The 17,307-nt window shown below is 39.0% G+C and overlaps 1 protein-coding gene across 2 annotated transcripts in view; it reads right to left on the bottom strand.

Moving 5' to 3' along the window:
* DNAJC1 (DnaJ heat shock protein family (Hsp40) member C1) overlaps positions 1-17,307 on the bottom strand; it is a 232,725-nt gene that overhangs the window by 24,280 nt on the left and 191,138 nt on the right. The window lies entirely within an intron of this gene.

The raw sequence follows: 17,307 nt of genomic DNA, 5'->3' as shown, positions 1-17,307 counted from the left end.
ATATAAAACAGACTTTAAGTGAAAAGCTGCAAAAAGAGACAAAGAAGGTGATTATATGATGATAAAATGATCAATTTAGCACGATGTGAGTATATATGCACAGTTGTGAATATCTATGCACCCAATATTGGAGAACCCAGATACATAAAAACAAGTATTATTAGATCTAAAGGGAGAGATAGACTCCAATACAATAACAGTTGGGAACTTTGACACCCCACACTCAGCAGTGGACAGATCATTCAGACAGGATATCAACAACAAGAAAACACTGAATTTGAATTGCATCTTAGACCAAATGGAACTAACAAACATTTACAGAACACTATCCAATACAGCTACAGAATACACATTTTTCTCATCAGCTCATGGAACATTCTCCAGGATAGACCACATGTTACGCCACAAAACAAGTCTCAACAAATTTTTAAAGAGTAAAAATCATATCAAGTATCCTCTCTGACCACAATGAAACAAAACTAGAAATTAATACCAAGGGAACTTTCAAAATCATACAAATATATGAAAATTAAATGTGCTCCTGAACAACATTGAACAATTAGTCAATAAAAAAATTTAAAAGAAAATTAAAAACATTCTTGAAACACATGAAATTAAAAACACAACAAATCAAAATCTACTGAATACAGCAAAAGCAATGTTAGAGGGAAGTTTATAGCCATAAACAAGGAGAAAGATTTCAAATAAATAACCTAATGATGCATTTCAAGGACTAGAAAAGCAAGAAACCAAACCCAAAGTTAGCAGAAAGAAAGGATTAATAGAGATCAGAGTAGAAATAAAATTGAAACCAAAAAACCATACCAAAGATCAATGAAACAAAAAGTTGATTTTGTGAAAAGATCAACAAAATTGATAAACCATCAGCTTAGAGTAACCGAAAGAAATGAAAAACATGGATAGTTCACCCATCATTAAAGAAATGAAATCTGTGGTCAAAAAAAAAATCTTCTTGGCCGGGCGCGGTGGCTCAAGCCTGTAATCCCAGCACTTTGGGAGGCCGAGACGGGGGGAACATGAGGTCAGGAGATCGAGACCATCCTGGCTAACACGGTGAAACCCCGTCTCTACTAAAAATACAAAAACTAGCTGGGCGAGGTGGCGGGCGCCTGTAGTCTCAGCTACTCGGGAGGCTGAGGCAGGAGAATGGCGTAAACCCGGGAGGCGGAGCTTGCAGTGAGCTGAGATCCGGCCACTGCACTCCAGCCCGGGCGACAGAGCAAGACTCCGCCTCAAAAAAAAAAAAAAAAAAAAAATCTTCTTTGTAGAGAATATCAGCCACACTTTTATTACTCAAGCACTTTCAGAGCACAGCCGCTGATGTGAATGAAATGAATATATTCCTAGAAATTACTAAAATTTAATCAAGAAGAAATAGAAAATCTGAATAGACCTATAATAACTTAAAAACAAATGAATTAGTAATTAAAAGTCTTCCCATAAGAAAAGCCAAGGCCTAGTTGGCTTCACTGGCGAATTCTATCAGATATTCAAAGAAGATATAACAGCAAATGTTCACAAGCTTTCAGAAATTAGGGGAGGAAGGAACACTTTCTACTCATTCTATGAGGCTAGCATTACCCTGATATCAAAGCCAGGCAAAGACATCACAAGAAAACTATAGACCATTCGCTCTCATGAACACAGAAACAAAAATCCATAATAAATTATTAGCTAACCTTGGCCAGGTGCGGTGGCTTATGCCTGTAATCCCAGCACTTTGGGAGGCTGAGGCGGGTGGATCACTTGAGGAGTTTGAGACCAGCCTGGCCAACATGGTGAAACCCTGGTCTCTACTAAAAATACAAAAAAGTTAGCCAGGCATAGTGGCAGGTGCCTGTAATCCCAGCTGCTCTGGAGGCTGAAGCAGGAGAATTGCTTGAACTCAGGAGGCGGAGGTTGCAGTGAGCTGAGATCGTGTCACTGCTCTCCAGTCTGGGTGACAGAGTGAGACTCTATCTCAAAAAAAAAAAAAAAAAAGTTAGCTAACCAAATCCAGCACCATATAAACTTGTATATACAACATGATCAAGTGGGAATGTAAGGTTGGTTTAACATCCAAAGATCAATTTATATAATATGTCGTATTAATAAAACACAGGATAAAAATCATGTGATCATCTCAATAGATGAAGCAAAATCATGTGACAAAATCTAATGTCTATTCATGATAAAAACTCTCAAGCTAGAAATAGAAGGGAAGTTCCTCAGATAAAAAGCATCTATTAGCCCGGGCACAATGGCTCACGCCTATAATCCCAGCATTTTGGGAGGCCAAGGAGGGCAGATCATCTGAGGTCAGTAGTTCAAGACCAGCCTGGCCAACGTTGTGAAACCCTGTCTCTACTAAAAATACAAAAATTAGCTGGGCGTGGTGGTGAATGCCTGTAATCCCAGCTATTTGGGAGGCTGAGGCAGGAGAATCACTTGAACGCGGGAGGTGGAGGTTGCAGTGAGCCTAGATTACGTCATTGCACTCCAGCCTGGGCGACAAGAGCAAAACTCCATATTGGGGGTGGGGGTGGGGGCGGGAAAGAAAATCATCTATGAAAAACCTGCAGCTAAATTCATACTTAACGGTGAAAGACTGAACGTCTTCCCTCCATGATCAGGAATGAGGCAAGTATGCCTGCACTCACCACTTCTGTATAATATTGTACTAGATGTTTTGGCCAGTGCAACAAGACATTAAGTAAATAAATGGACTGAAGGCATCCAGATTGGAAAGGAAGAAGAAAAACTTTTTATCCACAGAACTATTAAACTATCAATGTTAGTTAAGTCCACAGGCTCCAAAACCAGTATATAAAAATCCACTGTCTTTCTACACACCAGCAATGGACAATTGGAAAGTGTAATTAAGAAAACATTCTGGCTGGACGCAGTGGCTCACATCTGTAATCCCAACACTTTGAGAGGTCAAGGCAGGAGGATCTCTTGAGCTCAGGAGTTCGAGACCAGCCTGGGTGAACATAGTGAGGCCCTGTCTTTATAAATAAAAAATTAAAACATGAGCTGGCATGGTGATCCATCCCTGTAGTCCCAACTACTGGGAAGGCTGAAGTGGGCGGATTTGTTGAGCCTAGGAGATCAAGGCTATAGTGAGCAGTGGTCACACTACTGCATCCCAACCTGGGCAACAAAGTGAGACTCTGTCAGAAAATAAATAAAAATGTAAATAAGTCAATAAAACAATTCTGGCAGGGCAAGGTGGCTCATGCCTGTAATCCCAACACTTTGGGAGGCTAAGGCGGGAGGATTGCTTGAGGTCAGGAGTTTGAGACTGGCCTTGGTAACATAGTGAGATTCCATCTTCACAGAAAAAAAATTAGCTGGGTGTGGTGGTATGCACTTCTAGTTCCAGCTATTTGAGAGGCTGAGGTATGAAGATTCCTTCAGCTAAACAGTTCAAAGTTTCAGTTATCTATGATCACGCCACTGCACTCCTGGGCAACAGAGTGAGTGCCTATCTTTCAAAAAAAAAAAAAAGAGAGAGAGAGGAAAAAGAAAACAATTCTCCATAAGCTGAAAAAATACTACATTTAATAAAAAACAAACCAGATTTGCATACTGAAAACACTGTAAGACAGAACTCTTAAAAGCTCTAAATAAATGAAAGACATTTCATGTTCATGAATTTGAACATCGATGGCAGTTCTCTCCAAATTGATCTATAGATTCAATGCAAATGAACATCCATGAGCAAAAAGAAAAAAATGAACTTGACCCTTACATCTCCTTAAACACAAAAAATCAACTCAAAATGGATCTCAGACCTCAATGTAAGATCTAAAACTATAAAACTTCTACGAAAATATAGAAGAAATTCTTTGCTATCCTGGGTTAGGCAAAGTTCTTAGGTATAACACTAAAAAGCATAATCTATAAAAGAAAAAAACTGATAAACTGGACTTTACTAAAAGTAAACTTTTGTACTTCATATGACACCATTAAAAAAAAATAAAAAGACAAACCACACAGTAGGAGAACATATTTGCAAATCATATATTTGATGAAAGACTTGAGTCCAGAATATACAGGTTGAGTATACCTTCTCCAAAATGCTTGTGACCAAAAGTGTTTCAGATTTCAGATTTATTTGGATTTCGTAATATCTGTATTCTATTTACCATCTGAGCATTCTGAATCTGAAAACCTGAAATCTGAAATGTGCCAATAAGCATTTCCTTTGAGTGTCATCGTGGTGGTCAAAAAGTTTTGGAATTTTGAGCATTTCAAATTTCAGGTTTTCAGATTTAGGATGTCTAACCTATATATAAAGAACTCTTATGACTCAATAATTAAGGGAAAACAACCAAATTAAAATATGGGCAAAAATTATGAATAGGTATTTCACTAAATAAGACATAAGAATGGCTAATAAGCACTACACAGAATAATATTCATGGCAGTATTATTCTAATAGCACCAAAGTGGAAATAAGACAAATGACCAATTAGTAGAAAACAAATAAAATGCGGTATTTATCCAAATATTGAATAATATGAAGAAATGAACTGTTGATACATGCTACAACACAGATGAACTTCAAACAACACAGATGAACTTCAAATACAACACAGATGAACTTCAAATACCTTTTGCCAAGTGAAAGAAGCCATATGTGAAAAGACTAAATACTGTAAGATACCATTTAAATGTAATTTCCTGAAAAGAAAATAGATCAGTGTAGCCTGAGAGAACAGAAGACTAAATACTATAAGATTCCATTTAAATGTAATTTCCTGAAAAGAAAATAGGTCAGCATAGCCTGAGAAAACAGGAGTGGGAAATGACTGCTAATGGGATTGAGGGAACACTTCAGGTGATGAAAATGTCTAAAACTGGATTATGGTGATTTCACAACTCTACAAATTTACCAAAATAACATGAGATTTACTCTCTTAAATCAGGTATACAGTATAATACTGTTAACTATATGCACAACATCCTACAGCAGACCTCTAGAACTTACTCATCTATATTACCAAAACTTTAAATCCATTAAACAACTCTCTATTTCTCCCTCGCTTCAGCTCCTGGCAACCACCATTCTACTTTTTGCTTCTGTGAATTTGGTTATTTTAGATATCTCATAAAAATGGAGTCATGTAGTATCTGTCCTTATAGATTTTTTCACTTAGCATAATGTTCTCAGGGGTTCATCCCTATTTTCACATATGGTGGGGTTTCCTTTTTTTTGAGACAGAGTCTCACTCTGTCACCCAGGCTGGAGTGTAGTGACATGATCTTGGCTCGCTGCAACCGCCACCTCCTGGGTTCAAGCGATTCTCCTGCCTCAGCCTCCCAAGTAGCTGGGATTACAGGCATGCACCACCACGCCCAGCTAATTATTGTATTTTTAGTAGAGACGTGGTTTCACCATGTTGGCCAGGCTGGTCTCAAACTCCTGAGCTCAGGTGATCTGCCCACCTTGGCCTCCCAAAGTACTAGGATTACAGGTGCCAGCCACCACACCCGGCCATTCCTTCTATTTCATGAATGAATAATATTCTATTATATGTCTATACTACATTTTTCTCTAGCCATTCATCCATCAATGGACATTTAGGCTATTTCCATGTCTTGGCTACTGCGCATAATGGTGTAACAAACGTGGGAGTGCAGATACCTTTTGGAGATCTTGATTTCACTTCTTTTGGATATATATCTAGAAGTTTTTCTAGAATTGCTAGGTCATATAATTCCATTTGTAACTTTTGTAGGAACCTTCATAGTGTTTTTTTTTTTTTTTTTTTTGAGACGGAGTTTCACTCTTGTTGCCCAGGCTGGAGTGCAATGGCACGATCTCGGCTTACCGCAACCTCCGCCTCCCAGGTTCAAGCAATTCTCCTGCTTCAGCCTCCCTAGTAGCTGGGATTATAGACTTGTGCCACCACGCCCAGCTAATTTTGTATTTTTAGTAGAGAAGGAGTTTCTCCATGTTGGTCAGGCTGGTCTTGAACTCCTGACTTCAGGTGATCCGCCCGCCTTGGCCTCCCAAAGTGGAGGCCTGGGATTACAGGTGTGAGCCACCATGCCCGGCCAGTGTTTCTGTAACAACTGTACCATTTCACTTTCCCAGCAACAGTGTACAAGGGTTCCAATTTCTCTACATCACTGCCAACACTTTTTTTTTTTTGATGATGGCTGTCCTAAGAGATGTGAAGTATCTTACTGTCATTTTGATTTGTATTTCCCTAATCATTAGAGATGTTGAGCACCTTTTCATATAGCTGTTGGCCATTTCTATGTCTTCTTTGTAGAAATGTCTTTTGAAATCCTTTGTCCATTTAAATATCAGGGTTTTTTCTGCTCTTGAACTGCAGGAATTCCTTACATATTTTGGACATTAACACCTTATCAGATAAATGGTTTGTAAATATTTTCTCCCAGTGAATGGTTTGTCTCTTCACTCTGTTAATTGTTTACTTTGCTGTACAGAAGCTTTTTAGTTTGATAGTCCCACTTCTTTATTTTTCATTTTGTTGCTTGTGTTTTTGGTGTTATAATCCAATAAATCACCGTGAAGACCAATGTCATGAGGGCTTCTCCTATGTTTTCTTCTAGGCATTCTGTGGCTTCAGGTCTTACAGTTAAGACTTTAATCCATTAAAAAAATTTTTTTTTGTATGGTGTAAGGATCCAGTTTCATTCTTTTGCATGTGGACATTCAGTTTTCCAAGCACCATTTTGGTGAAAAGACCATTCTTTCCCCATGTGTATTCTTGGCCCCCTTTTGAAGGTTAGTTGACTCTATCTGTGTGGGTTAATTTCTGGGTTCTCTTTTCTGTTCCATTGGTCTATGTGTCTGTCTTTATGCTAGTACCATACTGTTTTAATTACAATAACTTTGTAATATATGTTGAAATCAGGAAATGTGGTATCTCCTTTCTCAAGGTTGCTTTGGATATTGGGGGTCCTTTGTAATTCCAGACACACTTTAGGATTGGTCTTCCTAGTTCTGTAAATCAATAATTTTTTTAAATATAAAAATTTAAAACAAATGAGTGCTATGGTTTGAATGTGTCCTCCAAAGTTCATTTGTTGGAAACCGAATCCCCAGTGCAATAGTGTTGAGAGGTAGGACCTTTAGGAAGCAATTAGCTCAGGAGGCCTCTGTCCTCATGAATGGGTTAATGCCCTTATGGTGGAAGTGGGTTATTGCAGGAGTGGAGTCCTGATAAAAGGTTGAGTTCAGCCCCCTTTCTTTTTTTTTTTTTTTGAGACGGAGTCTCGCTCTGTCGCCCAGGCTGGAGTGCAGTGGTGTGATCTCGGCTCACTGCAAGCTCCGCCTCCCGAGTTCATGCCATTCTCCTGCCTCAGCCTCCTGGTAGCTGGGACTACAGGCGCCCACCACCATCACCAGCTAATTTTTTTGTATTTTTAGTAGAGATGGGGTTTCCCCGTGTTAGCCAGGATGGTTTTGATCCCCTGACCTCACGATCTGCCCACCTTGGCTTCCCAAAGTGCTGGGATTACAGGTGTGAGCCACCGCACCCGGCCCCCCTTCCTTTCTTTTTCCCTTGTGTGTTGTGTGCTCTCTTGTCCTTTTTTTTTTTTTTTCTGAGATGGAGTCTTGCTCATCACCCAGGCTGGAGTGCAGTGGCGTGATCTTGACTCACTGCAAGCTCCGCCTCCCGGGTTCACGCCATTCTCCTGTCTCAGCCTCCTGAGTAGCTGGGACTACAGGTGCCTGCCAACGCGCCCAGCTAATTTTTTGTATTTTTAGCAGAGACGGGGTTTCACCGTCTTAGCCAGGATGGTCTCGATCTCCTGACCTTTGTGATCCACCCGCCTCGGCCTCCCAAAGTGCTGGGATTACAGGCGTGAGCCACCGCGCCCGGCCCTCTCTTGTCCTTCTGTGTTCTACAGTGGGAGGACACAGGAAGAAGGCCCTTGCCATATGCGGGCCCCTTGACTTCTCAGCCTCCAAAACTGTAAGAAATCAGTCTTAGTTCTTTGTAAATTATCTACTCTCAGGTAGTCTGTTACACCAGCACAAAACAAACTCAGGCAATGAGGTAGGCCTATATATACTGTCATGAAAAATATTCAAAGACAAATGTTTTGTTTCTTTACATTTTAAAAAGTCATTTTTAAAAATCAAGGTTATGCATGTACATAGCTTTTTAACAAAAGCAGTACACAAGGTCTTATAACAAAAAACAATGCACCTTACACACACAGGCAATCATGTCCATTCACAATTCTTCTGAAGGTTACAAGTATACATTGCTAGTTAACATGCCTTTGTATACCACATCCTGCATCTAATCTCTTTCCCACCTCTACCAACAACCTCTAGTCCAAACCACCATTGTGTTCTGCAGGGACAACCGAAATAGCCTCTTACCTGGCCTTCCTTCCTGCTTTCACAATTCCCCACCAAGCAGTCAGAACAATGCTTTTAGATCACTGCACTCCTTTACTCAAAATCTTCCAGTGCTTTCCCACTCGCTCAGGGTAAAATCCAAAATTTTCACCTTGGCCAACAAGGACCGATACGGCCTGGTCTTCCACTACTTCTCAGACTCATTTCCTGTAATCTTCTTCTCCTACTCATGTCTTAGCCATATGGACCTCTTTGCTGGGCCTTGCACACCCCAGACATACTCTTGCCTCCAGGCCTTTGTAGGTGCAAATCTCTAACAGCAATGCTCCTTCTCAGACAACCTTGCTCCTTCACTTGCTTTGTACCTCTGCTCAAATACTAGCTCAAATACTACCTCTCGGAGAGGACTTTCCTCAGAACCCTATTTTAAAATGCAGCTCCATCAGTGTCTATCTGCTTACTCTGCTTTATTTTTCTTCATGTTACTTGTCACTATCTAAGAATTTTCTTTTATTGCATTCATTCAGGTTCTTTATAGCCTGTTTCTCCATAGCTCCTTAGGGAAACTATCTTTGCTTGCATGGCTGCACACATATTAGTATTCTACCTTAGTGGGAGGGAAAAATAAATAAGAGCTCATATGAACACACATTACTTTATGTTCTCCTGAAAAGAAATTAGTGATACAGCCATATCAGAGCTTGGGAGGCTTGGGAATGCAGTGTCGTTGGGCACGTATGTGCCTGACCAACAATCTACTGCTAGAGAAGGAGAGAACTTACTTTGGTGAACAACATGCCACAGTCCTCCACAATGTGTGGATTTTAAAAACTGAAAAATAATCTGTAAAACATCTAAAATGTTTAAAATATAAAAAGCCATCATGTAAGATATTACATAATTATGACCTGGTAAATATTATTCACCACTGAAACAAGTGCTCTTTCTACCAATCTACTTTTTAGTACAATTAAACTTAAACTATGTCTCCTTACATCTGGTTTTCCTGTTCTGTGTGGAATTTCTGGTTGCTTTTTACTTTTTGTTGTTGTTGTTGTTGTTGAGACAAGGTCTCACTCTATCACCCAGGCTGGAGTGCAGTGGCATGATCATGACTCATTGCAACCTCGATCTCCTGGGCTCAAGTAATCCTCCTGCCCCAACCTCCCAAATAGCTGGCACACAGGTGTGTGCAACCATACCCGGCTAATTTTTCTTTTCTTTTTTTGTAAAGATGAAGGTTTCCCTATGTCACCCAGGCTGGTTGCAAACTCCTGGTCTCAAGCGATCCTCCTGCCCTGGCCTATCAAAGCGCTGGGATTACAGGCATTAGTTGCTGCACTTCGCCTATTTTTTTTCTTTTCCACATTTAAACATATGAATTTTTCCAAGTTCTCAGCCATACTATCTATTCTATGAAACCTCCCTCCCTTCCAGGGTCCCTGCCATGCAGTTCTTAGTTCTCCTGATTCACCATTTCTTGGATCCCATGTTGTCCTCTTCGATTTATTCCTTTTGTTGCTGGAGTACGACCTCAGGAAAATTTCTAGGAAAGGGTATGAGTTCTCACCCCATGTATTTACCATCACACTTGGTCAGTTCTAGATTCAGAACCATTTCCCCTCAGCACTGTGAAGGCACTGTTCCCTCATTCCCCAGAATCTAGTGTTGCTGAGTGACCTGTGTCATTCCAATTTCCTTTACTTTGGAGACATCTTATCCACAGAAAGTTTAAATATCTGAGTATGCTCTGTGTTCATAAATATCCCCAAGATCTTTTCCATGTCTCCTCTTTGATTTTGAGAGACTCTTACAAAGTGGTCTCAGGTGTCCCCACATCCTGAAAACTTAACTGTATTATTTACCGAACAATGATCTCACCTCTGTTTTCTCTGTCCCACACTAGAACTCTGTTTTCTCTGTCCCACACTAGAACTCCTCATCAGATGTGGACCCCTTGTACTGAGTCCCTGTGTTTTCTTTTGCAAGTAACAAAAATCAGTACTATAACACTTTTCACTTGATGGGCAATGGTGAAAAATGTAGTGTTCGGTTTTTACGGGACTATGAAGTGACCTCTCATATACCACTAGTGGGAATGTGTATTGTTATAACCTCTCTGCAGGCCAATTTCAGAGCCCTCAGAGGCTCTAAAAACATTCATATTCTTGAACTAAGCATCTTCTAGGAATGCAATCTCTACTTCTAGGCACACAGGCTAATAAAAAAGATATGAGTGAAAAGACAATTTTTAAAAACACCATGTCCATCTCAATGAAATAGCAAAAAAAGGAAGCAATTTAAATGTCAATCAATAGGATATTCTTTAATGATATCATAGCAGCATGGTCTATCATGTAACTGTAGAAAAATGATGTGGATCTTATCTATTGCCATGAAAGATGCTCATGGTCTAGAGCTATGTGAAAAAGACAGAAAGTAGATTACTCCTATTAAAATTATACATATTCATACATCTATACAGAAACACTAGTCTCTAGAATGATATAAAACAATGTTTATACATTGTTTATGCAATGTTATACAAAAATGTTCACAGAGATCTCTTTGAAATTATGGTTGATTAGAAACAAATTTAGCTTAAGTGTATTCTTTGACGTTTTGTTTTTGCTATGAACATAGAGTTTTATCAAAAAAGGGTTAATGATGTAAGTCTCTAGACAAGTTTAAAGTATCTTCCATACAAACATCAACAAAGCAGGCCGGGCGCGGTGGCTCAAGCCTGTAATCCCAGCACTTTGGGAGGCCGAGACGGGCGGATCACGAGGTCAGGAGATCGAGACCATCCTGGCTAACACGGTGAAACCCCGCCTCTACTAAAAATACAAAAAATTAGCCGGGCGAGGTGGTGGGCGCCTGTGGTCCCAGCCACTCGGGAGGCTGAGGCAGGAGAATGGCGTGAACCCAGGAGGCAGAAGTTGCGGTGAGCTGAGATCCGGCCACTGCACTCTAGCCTGGGCGACAGAGCAAGACTCCGTCTCAAAAAAAAAAAAAAAAAAACAAAGCAGAATTAACCAGAGGTAAAAACACGTAAGTATGGAATCAAAATATGTGATCTTGTCCCAGTTCTACTAACAGCTGTGTCACCTTGAACAAATAACTTAGAAGCAGTTTACTCAGCTGTAAAACAGGGAAAAATAATGGTTGCCTATTTACTTCACAGTGTTGTTGTGAAAAACCAAATAAAAGTATATTTAAATGTTTTGAAAAGGCCGGGCGCAGTGGTTCACACCCGTAATCCCAGCACGTTAAGCGGCAGAGGCAGGCAGATCACCTGAGGTCAGGAGTTCAAGACTAGCCTGACCAACATTGAGAAACTCTATCTTTACGAAAAATACAAAATTGGCAGGGCGTGGTGGCACATGCCTATAATCCCAGCTACTAAGGAGGCTGAGGCAGGAGAATCGCTTGAACCTGGGAGGCGGAGGTTGCAGTGAGCTGAGATCGTGCCATTGCACTCCAGCCTGGGCAACAAGAGTAAAACTCTGTCCCCCCCCAAAAAAAGTTTAGAAAAGTGTTAAATACTAAAAAAAGAATGATGCAATAATCATTATTATCACCAAAGCAATTACAAATAGAAATGTTGGTTTGCTACAGAATGGGAGAAAGTATTTGCATCTGGCAAAAGTCTAATATCCAGTATCGATAAGGAGCTGAAATAATCCCATTAAAAAGTGGGCAAAGGACACGAATAGACACTTTTTGAAAGATTATATACATGCAGCCAACAAGCATATGAAAAAACTCAATCACTGATCATTAGAGAAATGTAAATCAAAACCATAATGAGATACCATCTCACACCAGTCAGAATGGCTATTATCAAAAAGTCAAGAATAACAAATGCTGGCAAGGTTGCTGAGAAAAGAGAATTCTTATACACTGCAGGTAGGAGTGTAAATTAGTTCAACCATTGTGGAAAGCAGTATGGTGATTCCTCAAAGAGCCAAAAGCAGAACTACCCATTCTTTGACTCAGCAATCCTATTACTGTACATATACCCAGAGGAATGTAAATCATTCTACCATAAAGACACATGCATGTGAACATTCACAGCAGCACTATTCACAATAGCAAAGGGATGGAATCAACCTAAATTCCATTAATGATAGATAGTATAAAGAAAATGTGATTATATATACACCACGGAATACTAGGCAGCCGTAAAAAAGAATAAGCTCATGTCTTTCATGGGAATCTCAAAAGACAGAGTTGGAGAGGGTACCATCCTTAGCAAACTAACGCAGGAACAGAAAACCAGATACCACATGTTCTCACTTGTAAGTGGGAGCTAAATGATGAGAACTCACCAGCACAAAGAAGGAAACAACAGACACTGGGGCCTACTTGAGGGTGAAGGGTGGGAGGAGGGAGAGGAGCAGAAAAAATAACTATTGGGTACTAGGCTTAATACCTGGGTGATGAAACAATTGTTTTTTTTTTTTTTTTTTTTTTTTTTTTTTGAGACGCAGTCTCGCTCTGTCGCCCAGGCTGGAGTGCAGTGGCCGGATCTCAGCTCACTGCAAGCTCCGCCTCCCGGGTATATGCCATTCTCCTGCCTCAGCCTCCCGAGTAGATGGGACTACAAGCGCCCGCCACCTCGCCCAGCTGGTTTTTTGTATTTTTTTAGTAGAGATGGGGTTCCACCGTGTTCGCCAGGATGGTCTCCATCTCCTGATCTCGTGATCCGCCCGTCTCGGCCTCCCAAAGTGCTGGGATTACAGGCTTGAGCCACCACGCCCGGCCAGGTGATGAAATAATTGTACAACCAGCCCCCGTGACACGAGTTTACCTGTATAACAAACCTGCACATGTTTTCTAAAATTTAAATATCTTTAAAAGTTGTAAGGTTGAGAGGGTAAGAGAAGAAAGAGAGAGGAGTATGACATGTGGCTCAGACCAAGAAAACTGCTATAGCAGGAAACTGGTAAGGGGACAGTGAGGATGAAGGCAGAAAAACCAAAAGGACAGTCCTTATCATGTTTACAATTTTGTGTAGGGCTAGCCTGACTCTAAAAGTAATAGCAATATATTTGCCAAGATAATAGCTATATATTTAGTTCACTGATATAAAGCATAATGCTTATTTTCGATTGAAGAGTCCACTTATGTATTTTTGAAACCAGTATAACAGCAATATATAAATTTCCCCCAATAGGAATCTCCTTGTGGTTGAGCTATGGAAATGAAATTGGGAATTTTATGATTTTCCCTCCTCCTCTTCACTTGCATAATGGGCTACTTATATAACTACACACCGCTTACACCTCACACTATGGCACTAAGCTAATTATAAAAGCCTGTTTAAATCTAGCCACCTGTCTTTTGTTTTGCTGCCTACCTGGGCCTTTTCCAAACAGGCAGAAAAATCTCCTATCAGTCTGTTATCACAACCAGAATGCAAGAGATTAGTGACCAGGGAGAGAAGCAGAATCAGTTTACAGCCTTTCAGGCAAGAGAATAGCATTACTTCACAAGCAAGAAATCTGGGGCCCCCTGAACTTAATTTAGGAAACCTGTAAATCATCATGTTAAAGTTGGTTTTACATGCGAGACAGTTTTTGTTTCCTCTGTTATTTTTACAATTTGAGTGTCCTTTGTGATTACCAAAATTATTTGCTGAAAGGCATATATGAACATTTAAAATATTAAATCCACAATAAAGTAGGTCTTACAGTTTAGGTATATTTGAATTAAAATACACTCAGTGTCAATTTTTTAAAAAGCTTAAAAAAAATTGCTTGTATTTATCCAGAGCACAATTTAGCAATCTAATTCTGCTAATTATGACAATTAATACACTTAATTTCTTTCTTAATTGAGGAATAAAAAGGTTTTTAACTGTAACCCGACAACCCAAATAAAGAATCATATAAATCTCACCACTGGCACACACTCACCTCTCTCCCAAAAGGTCAATTGTTTCTTGAAGGAAAGAGAACTAAGCCTGAAGCTACAAATTTGGCAAGGAAACCGGGTCAAAGAACAGCTGTGCAAAGTCAGGGAGAACTAGGCAGGTGATCAGGTCAGTATGCAGAGGTTCTGATGACACTCAATTGAACCTGGCTTCTTTTTCATGATTGAATACTTAATGAAAACAAATCTAATTAACACCATAAGCCAAAAACAGGCACAAGCGGTCTTTTTAAAGTGTGGTTAACTTTCACTTAACATTATACTAGAGAAACAATATTAGCTGAACCATTTCAGCTGTTTCATGTGATTTACAAGTCATCCCTGTGAGTTACTAAAATGAGTCTACAGACACCTGTTCTCTTTTACAGAGTGATTTTCTCTGTGTGTGTGTGCGCGCGCGTGGATATCTGCATGTGTTGGGGGACGGTAGAGTTATTGAAATGAATAGTCCAGCCATTGAGATGATGCTTACAGAATGAAAATGCAGTGTGGGTCTATATATATATACTGACATAGAAGAAAAGTTATAATGGCATTTTTGGTACAACAAAAATTTAGATTTATTACATATTTATTTCCAAGGTACCTTTGTTATTATGAAAACAGAACTAATACTTGGCCAAAAAACAAAAACAAAAAACCCAAAAAACAAAAAAACACCACTTCACAATGTCAGGTTTTCCACTTCCATGATAAAGGGAAAAAATATCTATTGCAGACATGGAATCAGTCTCCCTTGGGTAAGTCTAGGGAGGAAAAAAAGGAAACATATGGGATGAATTTGAAAAAGTTTAAAAAGATGCTTTTGACTGCACCAAGACTACTCTAGTAAGTTAAGTATATACTAGCATCTATGAGGCTCTGTTGCTTATATCGTATGTATTTTTGGCATTTTTAAAATCTTCATCTTTCTCCTCTTAAAAATACGGATAAAAATTTACCAGGTTTTGGCCGGGCACGGTGGCTCAAGCCTGTAATCCCAGCACTTTGGGAGGCCGAGACGGGCAGATCACGAGGTCAGGAGATTGAGACCATCCTGGCTAACACGGTGAAACCCCGTCTCTACTAAAAATACAAAAAACTAGCCGGGCGAGGTGGTGGGCGCCTGTAGTCTCAGCTACTTGGGAGACTTAGGCAGGATGAATGGCCTAAACCCGAGAGGCGGAGCTTGCAGTGAGCTGAGATGCGGCCACTGCACTCCAGCCTGGTCGACACAGCGAGACTCCGTCTCAAAAAAAAAAAAAAAAAAAAAAAAAAATTACCAGGTTTAATGACAACAAATTAAAATATTGCTTTACTCAGTTTCCTGTCTGCCTTTAGCATCAAATGTAGAGCCTTACAGAAATATTATCTTAAAAGTTAAATGTGGTGCAGTCTTCAAAAGAGATACTACATAAGTATTACTATTATTTTTCATTAAGCCATTGAACTAAAAGTTTAGGGCCTTTTTAAACCAATGTTTTATAACCTAAAAAAATTATTTCAGTTTCTTTTCATAATCACTGTATTAACAGCAGCTATGTAATTAGAAGATCATAGTACTTAAAACATCAAAAACCATGGAATGTCTTTAATTTGGTCAGATATTTACTGATTAAGTCATTATTAACTTATCTTTTACAAACAACCTTAAAACGAGATAATAAAACACACCATCCAGTAACATAACATGTTTAGCTGAAGAAAAGTTATCCTTATGGTTCTTTTCTAGTAACTCAAGATGACTAGTCTCCTCATGAAACATAGCAAAAAAAAAAAAAAAAAAAAAAAAAAGTTACAAAATACTACAGCTATTTTCCCCTATGATCAAACTTCAACTTTAAATAAAAAATATTGCTAAACATCTTATAAAAATTCAGATTGCAGTCTTTTAAATGACCTCTACAGTAGTAACAATATTCATATATATAATTAAAAATTCTCAAAGTAGGTCCATTGCAAAAACAAAACAAAACAATACAAAACTTGACAGTACAGATCAAGTATACCTAATCCAAAAGTCTGAAAGTGCTCAAAAATCTGAAACTTGAGTGCCAACGTGACGGATTAAGGGATGTGCAACCGTAATCATTTCCTAAGTTTCTTCCTAAACTAAAAAGTGGAAGTTGATTATAGAGAGGAACTTACAGCATTTACAATAAGCTTTTTTTTGGTAGCCATGTTTAGTAATCATTTTGCAGGTTTTAAAAAACCGTCAGTATCAAAAATGGCCTAAAAGTACACTAACAGAATGGAAGGGGAAATTTAAATCTTTGCTTTCAGTAAACCTCTAAGTATTTTTGGATCTATAGGATTTATTTAAAGTAAATTTAGTAAAGAATATTTACTATCCCTTATGAAAATATCAACTGGATAAAAATAATATTTTTTCTCAATTTCAATTAAACATTTACTGCGTATTTAGTATATTACACATCAGGCACTGTGCTGGTGTGTAAAATTTCTAAAAAATTTTCTGCTCTAAATTTCCTCAATAAAAGCAGCTAAAGTGTTAAGTCAAAACCTTTCCAAGTAAGTAATTTATCTTTTAAATGTTAGGTATGGACACACAAACACAGTTTCTTCTGGTTAAACTACTTATCACACGAATAGCTGCTATCATCCTTGAAACAAAAAGGCCAACACCATTTGCATTATGGGAATATTGCTCATTTAATTAATCCAAACCACCTGTCTAAGTAGCATCGCAATCTGTACTTCAACGTTAAACAGATCCAGCTGAAATACAACCTTCCTAATTCTGATCAGTTTGAGAACTATTTTTTCCACAGTTAAAGGGGTTACTATAAACCCAAAAACTGGCATTGTTTTCCTTTGATTAGGTTACAGTAGCTTAAGTCTCTAAACACTAGAATTCCTCACACAGCTGTTAATTGTGGACCAGGGGACTGGCTCACATCTGCTTTTCACTTATTTCATTAATGGTTCACTTTCAGGTCCTAAAAGGATTGTATCCCCTCCCCAAAAATACTGTGGAACCCATCTATGTCTGCCTTCTACATAGCTGACATGTT

Source organism: Piliocolobus tephrosceles, chromosome 9 (genome assembly GCF_002776525.5).
Source record: "Piliocolobus tephrosceles isolate RC106 chromosome 9, ASM277652v3, whole genome shotgun sequence".
Taxonomy (NCBI): Eukaryota; Metazoa; Chordata; class Mammalia; order Primates; family Cercopithecidae; genus Piliocolobus; species Piliocolobus tephrosceles.
Note: the sequence above shows the minus strand (reverse complement) of the source record. Positions and strands in the feature narration are given on the sequence as shown.